The sequence below is a fragment of the Cupressus sempervirens genome, chromosome 6 (genome assembly GCF_028749045.1).
Source record: "Cupressus sempervirens isolate cs-2001-9-10 chromosome 6, ASM2874904v1, whole genome shotgun sequence".
Classification (NCBI taxonomy): domain Eukaryota; kingdom Viridiplantae; phylum Streptophyta; class Pinopsida; order Cupressales; family Cupressaceae; genus Cupressus; species Cupressus sempervirens.
Genome location: NC_143123.1, coordinates 700806064 through 700819179, shown reverse-complemented (window position 1 = coordinate 700819179; position 13116 = coordinate 700806064). Strand labels below are relative to the sequence as shown.

The 13116-nt window shown below is 33.2% G+C and overlaps 1 pseudogene; it reads right to left on the bottom strand.

Annotated features, from left to right (window-relative positions):
* Window positions 1–4407: 4407 nt before the first annotated feature.
* LOC149554200 (U6atac minor spliceosomal RNA) lies at window positions 4408–4546 on the bottom strand (annotated as a pseudogene).
* Between the last annotated feature and the right edge of the window lie 8570 nt (window positions 4547–13116).

Here is a 13116-nt window from a genome sequence, read left to right as displayed (position 1 = left end):
ACTAGATTCACCATCTATTATATCAACAATCAGACTTTTCTTCTCTTTAGAAACAAACTTTCTTCTAAAGACCTCTTCTTACCAGTGCTTTCTTCATCTTCATCTTCATCTTCATTTTTAAGTGGATATTTAGAAGCAAAGTGTCATATCTTACCACAATTAAAATACTTGAAGGAAGCTTACCTTTGTATTTACCTAAACCTTTTCTCAACTTTCTTGAAAGATGTGCTTCAAGAACTTCAAGGTCCTTTGATTCAGATAAAGTTTACTTAGACTCCTTTTCAACCTTGAATGTTGCTTCTTTTCTTGTAGATTCTTGTTTTTCATCTTTCCTCATCTCATAGGCTACTAGAGCTCCATGTATATCATCCATAGTGTACTTGTTTATATCTTTGGCTTCTTAAATAACATAGATCTTGGAATCAAACTTATTTGGAAGTGATCTTAAGACTTTCTTCACAATGTCTATATCTTCCATCTTCTCTCCAAGTCCTCTCATGGCACTTTCTATTTATTGATAAGTAGGAGATAATTTCCACAGCAAGTCAAATTGTGATGTGAATATCAGGATTTAACTGTGTGATTTTGAGTCAAACTCATTGACCCATGTTTCATGAGTAGTGATTCAACATGAATCCATCTCTCATGAGAATAAATGGAACACTTAGCACTCATTGGATCTAGGTGATGCTCACAGGGGTGAAGCACCGGGACTTCCCGGGAGGTCACCCATCCCAGTACTACTCCAGCCTGAGCGCGCTTAACTACAGAGTTTCCTCCATAGTTAAACCCAAAGCTTGCAACCCCATTTGCAAAACCTTCACCAAGTGTTGTGCCTTATGAAGCGCGCTCAGGCTGGATTAGTAGTGGGATGGGTGACCTCCCGGGAAGTCCCGGTGCTTCACCCCTGTGAGCATCACCTAGATCCAATGAGTGCTAAGTGTTCCATTTATTCTCATGAGAGATGGATTCATGTTGAATCACTACTCATGAAACATGGGTCAATGAGTTTGACTCAAAATCACACAGTTAAATCCTGATATTCGCATCACAATTTGACTTGCTATGGAAATTATCTCCTACTTATCAATTGATGAGCTTAAGGGGCTTTCTAGTGAATGGTTCATAAGGCACAACACTTGGTGAAGGTTTTGAAAATGGGGTTGCAAGCTTTGGGTTTAACTATGGAGGAAACTCTGTAGTTAAGCGTGCTCAGGCTGGAGTAGTACTAGGATGGGTGACCTCCCGGGAAGTCTCGGTGCTTCACCCCTGTGAGCATCACCTAGATCCAATGAGTGCTAAGTGTTCCATTTATTCTCATGAGAGATGGATTCATGTTGAATCACTACTCATGAAACATGGGTCAATGAGTTTGACTCAAAATCACACAGTTAAATCTTGATATTCACATCACAACTTTTTATTTATTCAGTCTTTACTAAGTAATCTTCTACTTTATCCTTATCTCTGATCTTCAAATCTTGCTTTTAGATTTTGGATCTTTGCTTCCTTGACTCTATCATTGCCATGATAAGTATTTCTCAAATTTTCCTACACTTATTCAGAAGATTTACAATGCATAACATTAGAAAAATATCTTTAGAAAAATTGTAAAAAGTTGCAAAATTAGGCTTTATTTACATTCATAATCCTTTTTGGCATTAGCATGTGTAGGAAAATTAGTAGGAACATTAAAACTATTCTCAACTAAAGCCCATACATCAATACTCATAAACAAGAAGCATGTTTTCATCATGACTTCCCAAAAGGCATAATCTGACCCATCAAATATTGGAACTTTTGAAAAACTATCTTGAGTCATAATGACAAAGTATTCCATCCAACCATTCACTGGATTCTCTTCTTTTCTTCTAGCCAGGTAGATTTTTCTATTAAAAATTGTTGGTATAGGCTCATTCCTGTTGCTAATGGTGTAGAAAGGTCTGGTGGTGGTAGTGGTCCTTGATCAATGATATCTACCCATTTAGAACCATTGTCATTTTATGTTTCATTAGACTCTTCAACTGGAGGATTAGCAATAGACTTTTAATTCCATAGCACAATGGATCTTTTGAGAATTTTAGAGATGGTTGTTGTAGTAAAGGGTCTTCTTCCATTTTTTGTGCAGCCTGAGATAAGGTCCCTAAACATTCATTAGTAATTTTCTCAACAACTTTCTTAACAATATTTATATTGATTGTAGGAAATTTTGCGTCCAAATCTTGAGGATCAGTAATTACAAGTTCTTCTAACTCATTTCCAAAAACAAAAATAGTATCACTATTGGATTCATGTACTGTTTGGGGGATTTTTCATTTCCTTCAGAACATAGAGTTACCATGCTCAAAATTATTGTCACTACTATCATCCCTAATATCTCCTGAGACTGGCTAGGATTTTGTAGCACATTTCCTGAATCTTTTCTCAATTCTTCTAAATGATCATGTTCATGAATTTTTCATTAACTTTAGGGATATTTGTTTAAGCAACCTCATCATTAGGGGTATCTTTTGGAATAGAATTCTTAGAAATTCACTTTCTTCTCCTTATAGGTGTTTCAACAAAATAATTAGACACCTTTTTCATTTTTTTTGAAGATTCTCCTTCAACATACACTGTAGGAGTCTCCTTTTGAACTCTCTTTCTCTTGGCAGAGGGTGAGGGAGTGAAAATTTTATCATAGACATGTTATATTGTGGTGATTGATTAGGAAAGTACTAGGGTTTGGGGCGACAACCCCCAATATAGCCGGGGCCATTAGTCCTTAACTGTCCGGGGGTGGAGCCCCCAATTTTTTTGAAATTTTGGGTTGACATGTAATTATTAATTATAACCCTAAAGTGGTAAAAATACTTTTATAAAAGGGCTTAGGGTTAGGGATTATTTTATAGTGGTGATGCGAAAACTGGTTCTTGCGGTGGTATTGAGTTATAAGGGGTTATAGATTGTAATCAGGTTGTAATCATTGGATCATAATAATATCAAACTTGCTATTTGGTGGACGTAGCTTAGGGATTGGGTGAACCAAGTTAAATCTTGGTGTCTTATGTTCTTTTTTGTGTGATTTATTATTTTTTGATATTGTTTACATTTACATGAAATTGTTATTTCTTTTCATGGTTTAATCCTAACAAGTGGTATCAGAGCCTAGTTGTTTTTTAGTTATCTTCTACAGGAAAGTCTCACGGTTGAGTGGGAGTAATGGCAGACAAGGGTAAGCTGAGGGTTGACAAGTTTAATGGGTAGAATTTTTAGTTATGGAAGATGCAAATGGAAGACTATCTTTATTAGAAGGATTTATGGAAGTTATTAGAAGGCAAAACCAAGAATCAGAGATCTATGTCAAATGACGACTGGGATCTTTTGGATAGAAAGGCACTTGGAAGCATTTGATTATGCCTAGCACCATAAGTGGCATTTAATATTACAAAAGTGAAGACAACAGAAGAGTTGATGCAAACCCTAGCGAAACTATATGAAAAGCCCTCCGCTTCAAATAAGGTATTTATCATGAAGCATTTGTTTAATATGAAAATGGCAGAAGGTGGATCTGTTGCAGATCATTTAAATGAGTTTAGTGCTATTACTAGTCAGTTATCTTCTGTGGGTATCAATTTTGATGAAGAAATTAGGGTTCTCTTGATTTTGTGTTCTTTGCCTGAAAGTTGGAATGACTTGGTAATGGATGTGAATAATTCTATTCCTGGATCTAGTATCCTAAGGGTCCATTTGGTTGCGAGAATTGGTCAATGCAGAATTCAACTATGCTGGAATAACCTCTTTTCCAGAATTTGTGCATTCTAAAAATAAATTCTGGAATATCATTTGGAGGTGTTTGGTTGTCTCGGAAGAGGAATTGGTAGATGACTATTCTGTGTTTGGTTGCATCAATAAAAATAGGAATTAGAATAAGTTTTTAAAAAAAAATCTTAATATGAATTTATAAAAAATATTTTTTTGTTAAGTTTTTAAAAGTCAAATAATTTACTACCCTCTTCATTATAAATTAATTTTATAGTAAGAAAGGTATATCACATATTTCACTAATACCGAGTTAAACATATTTCAAAATTTAAAAAGTTTAAATATTTAGAGCTCTCTTATCCACAAATATATTTGCTTGCTTAGCCCACTAAAAGCAACCAAGTTTAATCAATTTGCTTTGTCATACCCACGTTTTTGGATAAATTCATTGGATTTTAATCTAGTTATTTAAAAAGTATATTCAATATAAGCGTGGTTTTTTAATATATATGTTTATTGCTAAAGAAGTCAAACGTTACAATTTTTAATTATAAATATTTGACAACATTTTAAAAATTTTAAATTATTTTTAAAGAATCAAATTATAAATGCATAAAGAATATAAAAAATTATGTTAAATATAACTATAAATTTGAATATAATATAAAACTAAAATTATTTTATTTTTGGGTAAGAACCATCAATGATTAATAGCTTTTTGTCTGCGTCTGAAGGAAATTCAAAAGATTATTCCCGTCCTTATCAAGGGAGATGCCACCTGTCTCTCCTTTTCGACAAACACAAACATTTTTGTTTTAAATATAAATAAAAAGTAAAATATACAATATTTGAACCTAGTTTTATTTTGAAGGCTAAAGATAAGATTTATTCATAAAGTTAATTTTAACAAAAGTTTTGATTAGGTAAAAATGGGTTTTGAAAGGTCTCAAAACCTTGTACATCAAATCTAAAAATATTACAATATAAGGCCCAAATAGCAGTATGATTCGCCAAACAAAGATAGGGAACAACCAACAAAAGTTTATAATAAATATCCAGTTTGATATTAGACATATTGTTATCGATAAAAATCCTTATACAAATTAGAGCTATGCATTTTTTTTGCCTATGTTCCCAACAAATAAATGCAATTAAAAGACAAACAAGACATCGTAAAAATTAAATTTCAGTCTTCTGACTATTGCAACACTTGCACTCTACTCCATCATCAAGCACAAACACTCTACTCCATCATCAAGCATTGTACTTGTTTGTGCTTCACTAGCCCATTGAAAGAATCCACATCCATTGTATCCCTACAATAGCAAATCTTCATTAGTTCCTAGTATAATAATTATTTATTCATTACACTAATTTCTAAGAAAATTAATAATGACCTTTTTCTTATTTGGGAAAGACCAAAATTTACGCCCAAGATTTTTTTGTGTGTTGGAGATTTTCAACAAACATGAGCCAACACCACATCGACATGTTGGCACATTGATTAAAGCCATCAACCCTACAACATAAAAAACACATTAGTTATATGAAAATACACATACTATAATAAAAGTCTTTTAAATCACTATACAAAATCTTTATAATCATTATTAAAAGCCTATTTAAATATCAATTTATATAGCCGAACATTGAAATGCAATTGGATCGTTATATCAAGTGATATGAAATCCTAAAAATGGTAAGTATAGCATCTCCTACTATTGCATTATTTATGGGAGTGAAGAATCAAACAATAGGTTGCTAAAAAAGAGAAGAAACGTGACTAGAAAGAAGATATCAACATTGTCCAAATTAAGACATTATCCATAGGAGCCAAACAACACAGGAGTTAGTAATGTTGATGTAGATATTACTAAAAAGCACAAGAGCCAGTAATGCTGATAGGAGTCAAACAACACAACAATCGAGAATTAGAAGACATGTAAAATGGAAAGATCAGGTCAAAACAACGACCATTGAATACAGTTACAACGTATATAATACTAAGGCATCTACAATGTACCAGTTCCTCAGGGTGCCAACATGAGGAATCAAGGTAGACTTGGGCAATTACAAATTATATAATATTGCTCTGCAAAACAAGACCATAATTAGATTACTTGTGCCTCATCAAGTGTATGTAGCAAACTTGTGCCTCACTAAGTGTATACATCAATGTGATATTTATTAAGAATGCAATAATAGTAAATGCATTTATCAAAGAATAAAGTATAGATATTAGCCTTAAAGCACTGATCTAATAGTTTCCCATCTCTCGGCATCTTAGAATATATGTATTTAAAATATCTATGCTACCATACATTTTCATTTTCAAGATATAAATAATCAAATCAGTAAAAAAGCCTTTACAACTAGCACAAATGCAAGGGAGGGGTATCGTCATAAATTCATAAGTAATTTTCCATATACACATGTCATAAAGTCATAAAAAAGCTGATAAAAATGTTTTCAGCTGATAAAAATATGTTTTGCAGCTAATAATATCATAAGGCATGCATAAGGCATGCTATGAAGCAGTCAAATATAAAGGTCACTATAATTTGAAATAGCTTCAACAAAAACTCTAGAGTCCTCCATACTTGAGTTGTATGTATTTGACTCTCTCCCCTTAGTCATTCTCAAGAAGCCTTTTGCTCTTTTAGTTTCAACCAAAAAATCATAATAGGCCTTTATCATTGAATCTTCACTAATCCCAGAAATGCCTTTGAGGGCATCATATATTTTCTCTCCAACACATTTAGAATCCTCTTTATCCAATTTGACAACATAAGGATTTAACATGCCCTCGTGGATCTTATTCATGACTTCACAAATGGTAACCATTGAACTCGCCATGCTCGCCTTCTTTCTCTTTCCCCTCGATGAAGATGGTCATATTCTCTGACTACCACTTCCACTTGATTGGTTGGATTGAACAAAGTCTTCATCCAAATGACTATCAACATCAACTGGTATACTAAAATCCCTAACATCATCAAGATTGATGGCCTCGTCCATAATGTTCCCTTCCTTTATCTCCTGAGCTGTGGTAGCTACATTACCTTCTACCATGTCATTTCCCACAATGAAAGCTAACTCATTATAGTATTGGAATGGCTGTCTTTTATACACTTTTGCATTTTTGAATTCTTTCCTCTGCACATTGGGAAACAACTGAAATGGTTAGTTGTCTTTCAATACTAAATTTACTTAAACAAAATGAATATTAAATAACATTTTACCTTTAACAACTCATTCCAAACACTGTCTTCAACATCCACGCACTGTGTACCTTCATTCCAAGCAAAGTCGCTTGTATTTCTTAAATCTTTCATTACTCTAAATCTTGCTTTCCATGTTTTCAATTTATTCTTCAAATTATCCTTGCTCAGATTTTGCTTTAGCTCATCATTAAATCACCTTTCAATGGCAGTCCATGCTTCCTTTTTGAAACCACCTTCACCTTTTCGACCCAGCTGTACTTGCTCTTGAAGCAACTCAAGGAATTTGTGCTTCATATCCCTACTCCATAGCACCCTATTCATACAAGGTGCATTTCTGACTTGTGTTCTTGATCCATGCTAAGGAACATAACAAAAATTGGTCAAAAATACTCAACCATATAATATTAGACCATGTACAAAATCATGAAATCAAACCACTTTAAAAGGACAACTGAGTGCAGCATATAAATCATTACCAAGAAAGAATGCTTTGCATTTTAACATAATGTAAAGATGCCGATGTTATACTTCCAAGCAAGAGAACCTTTCATTAAACCAAACCAAGTAGGACTTTTTTCCATAGTTCAACATAAAAACATATTATTGGAATCACATGTGATGAGTGGCCTGCCATATAATATACATATTTAATGTAAACAAGTAGCACTTTATATGTAGATTGGTATGCTATTACAGAATAAATCACAAAAAGGAAGAAGAAATATTAGATGGATCAATATTTTGATCTAACACCTGAGATCTATTCCAATTTTGTTGGCTTCTGAATTTAAACCGAATTTTATATGCAGATAGTTATGTTGACAGCTGAGATCTACAAAAGACTTTGTTTGATGTTTACATGATTTTTAGGGAATGAATCTTGCTACTAAACAACAATCCTGACTCCCACAAATATTGCATATTCCAAAGAAAAAGATTTTGGAAGCAGCCCCAAACCAATTATACAACATTCAATGTTAATAACTGACACTGTGTTGTAGTGCAAATACAGTTGGGCATGACTCACAATCATAAAGGGCCAGTTGATTGGCAGTGATACATTGATTTTAAAGCTTGAATAATGTGAAGTATTATCAATCAAACAAGGAATACAAAATGGCTAAATAACCAGTTAAATAAATAAATCAAAAACTATATTTAGATTTATTTATTTTTACCAGATGTGTTAAACTTCTTCTCAAATCATTAAACTAGGTTATCTGGGGTTACCCCAGTCTCAGATTTTTATCGAAAAACATGTATATAAAAAGTAACTTTTTCCATGATGTTTCTTAATAAGAGCCTAAAGTTCAAACCCTACCCAGTTGATCCTAGGAATAATGGGTGAAAAAGAAATTGTTTAGATGATTTTAGAAAACTATGATGTTAACTAACTTCAATATACTGACTTTTGTTTGCTAATTCTAATTTTATTTTTCTAAGATTATTTGACACTGCTTATTCTAATTCTTGTTTGTTTTACATCTGCTTGTTTTTTAAAACAAAGACTTGAGAAAATTGAGAATAAATTTTTTATTATATTTTCATTTGTCCCATGCACCTATGCCTGAATACTGAATCAAAACGTTGATGTGTGCATGCTCCACAAAGCATATAATTTTTTTATAGTACTTAGTAGAAGATTTTAGAACAAGCTTAGTGCCCCGGATCAACTATTGCAATAAAATTGATATTTTGGTCAATAACATCCAAGTAGTGGATCAATTAAGCTCATGAACATTTTATCAAAAGAAGGTTTTGCCCTTGTGATGCCTTGCAATGCAATGAAATTTATGACAAATCACACGACCACAGAACACAGAAGTACATTTTATTTGGTGTGCTCTTGTACTGTTACACACCTGATATCTTTTAAGAAAAACCTAGTATTAAAAATATCCAAACCTATCTAGCTCTAGTAGAACTGAAATAGGGCCCACTTGGTCATGTTATGAGAAAAAATTATATATTTTTCTCAAATAAAATTTGTGTTTACCACCTTCCTTAGCCCATTTAAGAAGCAAACAAAAAAACACAAGAATGAGAATCAAAAAATAAAAGCAGTTTTCAAAGAGCATGAAATCGAAGTTTGAAAAGGGCAGATGAGAAGAACAAGATGTGGTTTTTGAAGGGTAGAAAAATGAAATGCTGGTAGAAATGTAAGTTTTGAGGAATCAAAAACTAGAAGCAGTGACCCAAGCATATGATTTGCACATTAGTGGATGTCGGAACTGGGAAATCGTCCCAAGATATGCAAAGAAGGAAAGAAGGAAGAGTAAAAATGGCAGTTGTAAAAGGGTGTGCTTGTAGCATCCCTTTGCCATTGAAAACACATGCTAGACACACACTTGGAATGGCTTTGTTGCCTCTAATTCTCCACCCAACATTGGTTACAGGCACAACACATCTTTCTTTTCACTTCACTTTGACCCAAAAGAGAATAACTACAATCAAAGGATGAGGCACAACAAAATCTAAGAAGAGGGCTCTAGCTCTTAAAATGACTCAAACTAATCTCAAGTATAGAAATTATCCATAAAAAAAAATGTTGGAGGTAATAAATTTCACATGATCCTCTTCTGCTACAACATAACCCACATATTAAAAACTACTGCAACAACAAAATATCATCACATATTGAAACATAGATTCAATTGGACATTCATGGGAAGAATAGTGAAACTCCTATATTTTCCTTCCAATAAAAGGCCAAGTTCCATACATGGGGATGAAGTAGAATATTAATCTTATTAATAATAAGGATCTATTATCAATTCCTGAAATCAAGGCAAACACGAATTTTAAAAAATTAAAATATTTTCAAAAATCCTTTGCAAGGTAAAGTTACATGCTCAAATTCTGCTTCTTCCCTCATTATTAGTGCAATGCAAGCTTGATGAGTTATATTACTGAGCTTTTTTGGGATGTTTAGGAGGGAACAACATAGAGGATGGCTATTATAAAGCAGAAGTTTATTAAATGTATAAGGAGATATCTTAAATATTCATATTTTAAAGTATGCTTATATAAAAATAAATCATTATCAGGCCTCTTGTAGGGGGCCATTTCCAAACACCACAATTTGAATTTGGTAAAATAAGTTAAGTGCAATTGATGGCAACAGGGGGCCCTTGGTGATTGCTATAGAAATCACTGGGTTATAGGAAGGTCTGATTTGGTAAGTAGAAACTCTGCCTCGGCTTCTGAAATGATCTTGACTATGCAGAGTCTTTGACATGTACAAAGCCAAAAATGGATATCGAAAGTCAATGTCAATAGCTACTCCAAACTCAACAGAGGCTGGGTAGCTTACAACCGTACCATGATTTCATTTTTAGTATTATAAGACAACCAAGTGACCATTTCAAATTTCTAGAACATCCCTATTTCAAGATAGATCAAATTATATAGTAAATTCTACATTTGTTTGCTATTTGTTTTCTAAGAGAAATCATCAAAAGCATAGGGAAGTGAATGAAGTAATCATACAGACAAACAACAATTGGAATGATAAATAAACCAATGTATTGTATCACGAAACATTTCAAAGTAATTTCCAATACTTTTCCTTAATTTTTTCTTCTTCAAGATGTGCTCCAGCATGCTATGTTAAACAATGGAAAGTTTATGAGGGTTCTGAGCCTACAATTTTATATTTTGACACATTAAACATTGAAAATGATTCACCGAGCTGATCCTTGGCCAATTCTTTAATTGATGATATAGAATTGAGGGGCACCTGATCTAGCTCCCCAATGACACTTTGACATAATCATAAAAACTGAAACACACAAAATCAAAACCCCAAAATACTTCACAAGAAATGTGCCAAGAGAGGCTGTGGTTCTGGTCTTCCCCAAAGAGAAGACACTCATCATCCTAAGAATACAAGAAAGGAAAACTCAGGTAAAGACAAGGCTACAATAGATCTTATCTATTTCATCACCTTAGATTTGATCGATGTTCATAGCCACTCATTCTATACTACTTTGATATTGTGTGCTAAAATTGCTGGAACTCGACATGATCTCATGTCACATTTGGACTTTCATGATTTCTGATTGTTGTTCAGTATGCCTTCTACATCTACATGTGACATTTGGACTTTCATGGTTTCTAATTGTGTAGATATATATTAAGGTACAAAAGCTATTCAATGAATGATGTCATGGGAAAACATATGTGAGCATTATTCTAACAAAAACATACCACAAATAGGGATTTTTGCTAGTAGGGATCAAAAGACAATCTTCAAATGAATAAAATAGAGTCTATTTCCCAGGGGGAATATCAACAAATGCATATTGTGTATGAATCATGAAAGGATTCATTAAGGAAGAATAAATATTACATGGATGGATTGAGGAGGAATAAATATTAAATGGATTTACAAAACAAACATACTATAAAATTGGAAGATTGAGTATACCTCAACAATGGAGCAACTGCCATGACATTTGTACATCAGTTAGATATTCAAAGTTAATAATGAGATGAATATTTATTAATATCTATCTCTCATGAGAATAACTGGAACACTCAACACTCACTGGATCTAGCCAAAACACAAATAAGATGTGGAAAAAAATAGAATACAACACAAACGAAAAATAATACAAACTCACACTAGTCAATATAGTTACATCCACATTATAATGATGATGAAAATGTCACATATATTTCATTCATTTTGAAATAACACAAATGTGCCAATATATATATATATCAAAAGTATTTGCCAATATATATTCTACAACAAAATGGAATATTCCAACTACAACTAAGCCCACGCTCTATAGTCTTCCCACATCCTCTGAGCTATTTCATCTCGAAAGTTTCCCCAATCATCTCTATCTCACTGAGTCATCCCATATGTCTCAAGTATGGGTACATTTATCCCATCGTGCTCATCCTCTTTAGTTTCAACTTCACGACGAATGCTGTCCTCTATTGTAATGAAGTTGTGCAAGATGCAACATGCTAAGACAATCTTAGTTTGTGTCATGATTTGATACAATGTTGCATGCCTCAAGATAGGACACGTTGCTTCAAAATGCCAAATGTATTCTCTATTGTATTTTGAAGTGAGTAGTGTCGATGATTAAATAGCTCTCATGGAGAGTTAATCAAATTTTCTCTACAAAACTCCTTTAGATGGTAGCGTGTACACCGATAAGGGGCGAGAAATCCAGGTAAATTTGGATATCCCACATCAACCAAATAAAATTTACTTACATAAATGTACCAAAAGTATATTGATATAACCTTGAAACATCTCTAATAAAATCAAAGGAACTTAACATTGTTAGTGTAGTTTTTTATTTTTTCTATTTTGCTAGGTTTTTCCTACACTTTTAATAATCTCGCTTAGGTTAATAAAGCATGTCTTATTAGGTGAATAGTTGTGAGGTGTCACCTTCCTACATGTGAGCATCCATTAACTATCTTGGGAAGATACTTTTCTATCTTTAGTCCAATAGATGGTTGCTCCTTATTGGTTGGTGTTGCCACCTCCTCCCTCTTCCTAGCCTATATAAGCATGCTACCTGGCTTGTATTTGTATCTCTTGTTTTTGCATCCTCTTAATGCTATTTTGCTTTCAGCATCTGCATTACTCTCTTGGAGACTAACTCTATGATGCTATTTTGATTTTGTATCATTTGCATTCATAGTTTAGATATTTAATTTTTGCACTAGTTTTCTGGGTTATTAATCTTTTCAGATTCTAACATAGTATCAGAGCTTTTCTACGTGCAAGAGTAGATTTTAGTTTCCTTATTTGAGAGATTCGAGGGGCTAATAAACTTTATTGTAGTTTTTTGAAAAATGAAGTATGCTCTTCTCTTGCATCTTTGGATGATCCTGAGAATCAGAATTTTTTTGACAAAAACAGTTTTTCTCTGGGGTTTCAATCTCAAATCTGACAACCAACTTGCATATTTGGAATTTTCAATCAGTTTTGCAGGTTCCAGCATGCCATTGATGGACTTAAGAAGCTGATCCAGCATTTGCATGTCATATTTTGGTTGCTGGGGTCATTTTTTGATTTTGGGAGCCATTTTTTACTGTTAAATGCGTTTGATTTACACTACAACAACATCTTCTGTACATCAGCAAGAAAAATGCTTTTTGGGTTTTGTTCGTAGCC